General features: G+C 35.7%; 1 protein-coding gene across 1 annotated transcript in view; it reads right to left on the reverse strand.

Annotated features, from left to right (window-relative positions):
* rdgA (retinal degeneration A) overlaps window positions 1-3,043 on the reverse strand; it is a 390,177-nt gene that overhangs the window by 275,245 nt on the left and 111,889 nt on the right.

The raw sequence follows: 3,043 nt of genomic DNA on the forward strand, positions 1-3,043 counted from the left end.
GCGAAAGATTTAATTCGGTCTTCTTAGAGCAAACGTATAAAAATATATCATGAAATATAAATCCAATTCACGGATGCGGAAAAAATCCATGTCGCTGGTAACTTTGATGAATTATTTAAAATCGGTCAACCTCATGAGATGTATCGATGGACACATTAACTATTTACTTCTCTAGCTCTTCACTTGCAAAAATCTATTACAATATACAATATAACTGATAAATAGTTCTTTTTTTCCTAAGGATTTTCGTCAAATTTAGCATTTAAATAAATGCTAAATAAACAACAATTGGAAAAATAAAGGGGCCTTCAGCAAGATGAATATCGATTATTGAAAAAGATGAAAAAGGTGGTCTTCAAAAAGCTTCATGCCAATGACCTTTGAATATTACTAAGTGATACTTGTTCGAGAAGAAGCCTAATGCAAATGACCTTTGAATATTACTAAGTGATACTTGTCCAAGAAGAAGCCTAATGCCAATGACCTTTGAATATTATTAAATGATACTTGTCCAAGAAGAAGCTTCATACCAATGACCTTTCAATATTACTAGGTGATACTTGTCAAAGAAGAAGATTCATGCCAAGGACCTTTCAATATTACTAGGTGATACTTGTACAGTAAGAGGCTTCATGCCAATGACCTTTGAATATTACTAGGCGATACTTAGTTGTAACTAGCTTATGTTCTAAGGCTCTAAATTTCTCATGCACGAGTTAATACTGGTAAGACCATCTCATTAAATATGTTTCTTTTAAAGAAAGTGGCATCTTAATTTTCATAATATAATTTAGTTCACCAAATGCTCACCATCCCATGCCTATCCTTCTAATTTCGGTCGCGTGTCCTGGAAAACACTGTCTACCATAAGTAGGTTTATGTATGCATATCTAAATACATGTGCGTACACGCGCGCGCACGTGCGTGCAAGAGGACAAACTGAAACCAAGTTCAAAATACAGCACTACCAACAAGCCAACGATCTTTACATCTACTTCAGATGAACTTTCCAGAAAAAAATCTCCAGATCAAACATTTCCAGAAAAAAACTTTCCAGATTAAACCTTTCCTTCCAGTCAGCGTTAATTTTCACGAAGGACATTTATCAAAGGCTAAGTAGGAAACTAGAAACGACCACTAAACTTCAGCAACGCCATTTAATCCCCGTAATAATGTCACTGGTCGAGGAGAGAGAGAGAGAGAGAGAGAGAGAGAGAGAGAGAGAGAGAGAGAGTTGGTTTCTCGGCGCGTAGATTAAATACAGGAAAAAAAAAGAGAGAGAGAGAGAGAGAGAGAGAGAGAGAGAGAGAGAGAGAGAGAGAGAGAGAGAGAGAGAGAAAAGTGGTTTCTCGGCGCGTGGATTACATGCAGGCAGAGAGAGAGAGAGAGAGAGGAGAGAGGAGGAGAGAGAGAGAGAGAGAGAGAGAGAGAGTGGTCTCTCGGCGAGTAGATTACATGCAAGGCAGAGAGAGAGAGAGAAGAGAGAGAGGAGAGAGAGAGGAGGAGAGAGAGGGCTCTCAGCGCGTAGATTACTTGCCAAAACTCAACTTTACTTCTGAATTAGACACAGGTTTAATAGTATTTGTTTTGATGGACAAACTCTAATCCTAAGTTAATCGTATTTCGTGCGACGACGAAGTAATTGGATTACTTAGCTCCGTCATGGCCCCCAAAATCTTCCGAGTTTGGTGGGGGGGGGAACAGACTCTCTTTGAAGTATATATTATCTTAGAGCCTACCAAAGAGAGAGAGAGAGAGAGAGAGAGAGAGAGAGAGAGAGAGAGAGAGAGAGAGAGAGAGATTCTTAAGCTTTATTTGCATAAGTGTAAAGTTATGGAGAGAAACACTCACTTTGAGTATGTATTATCTTAGAGCCCACGAAATTGAGGAGAGAGAGAGAGAGGAGAGAGAGAGAGAGAGAGAGAGAGAGAGAGAGAGAGAGAGAGATTATTTAGAAATTTATCTACGTACGAGATTGTTATAGGGAGAAACAAGACTCACTTTGAAACATATATTATCTTATAGCCTACCAAATACGTTATAAATGTAGAGAGAGAGAGAGAGAGAGAGAGAGAGAGAGAGAGAGAGAGAGAGAGGAGAGAGAGAGAGAGAGAGAGAGAGAAAATGCTGGTACTGAAATAGGATTGGATATAAAATTATCAAATTATATTTCAATAAAAAATTTTGGAATGGTGTTGAGAAGTTCAAATCTTAAAGAGAGAGAGAGAGAGAGAGAGAGAGAGAGAGAGAGAGAGAGAGAGAGAGAGAGAGAGAGAGAGATTAGATGTTGAATATTGTTCTATCAAATTGAAAATACTTTAAGTCATAGTTGGGTCTGTAAGATATTTTGTATAGTAATAAAATTTACTATGCTTACCATCAATTTTCATTACCATTCCCCATTAAATATCTATCTCGGTCCTTGTTAAAACTCAAATGCCATTGTTAAAGCTTTCAGTACCTGTCATTAATGCTCGCTTCAACAGTTTATGGTCTACAAATCACTCTTTGTATCAAATCAAACTCTTTATGCTCAATTGAAGTTTATGCTCTCCTGACCCTTTACGCTCCTGATAAAGCTCTTTTTTATGCTTCTATTGAAGCTTTCCTGACCCTTTACGCTCCTGATAAAGCTCTTTTTTATGCTTCTATTGAAGCTTTCCTGACCCTTTACGCTCCTGATAAAGCTCTTTTTTATGCTTCTATTGAAGCTTTCCTGACCCTTTACGCTCCTGATAAAGCTCTTTTTTTATGCTTCTATTGAAGCTTTTTATAATTCGATATCAATGGTCTTTTAGGGTTGCAAACCTTTTATATATATATATATATATATATATATAATATATATATATATATATATATATATATATATATAAAATCATATGTTATATAAAAGCTCCTTTGATGCTCCTATCGAAGATATATTGATGCTTTATCATCATCAATCATCATCATCATTATTATTTATTATTATATTATTATTATTATTATTATTATTATTATTATTGTTATTATTATCAATTATCATTAATGATCATTAATT

The sequence above is a fragment of the Palaemon carinicauda genome, chromosome 8 (genome assembly GCF_036898095.1).
Source record: "Palaemon carinicauda isolate YSFRI2023 chromosome 8, ASM3689809v2, whole genome shotgun sequence".
In the NCBI taxonomy this organism is placed as follows: domain Eukaryota; kingdom Metazoa; phylum Arthropoda; class Malacostraca; order Decapoda; family Palaemonidae; genus Palaemon; species Palaemon carinicauda.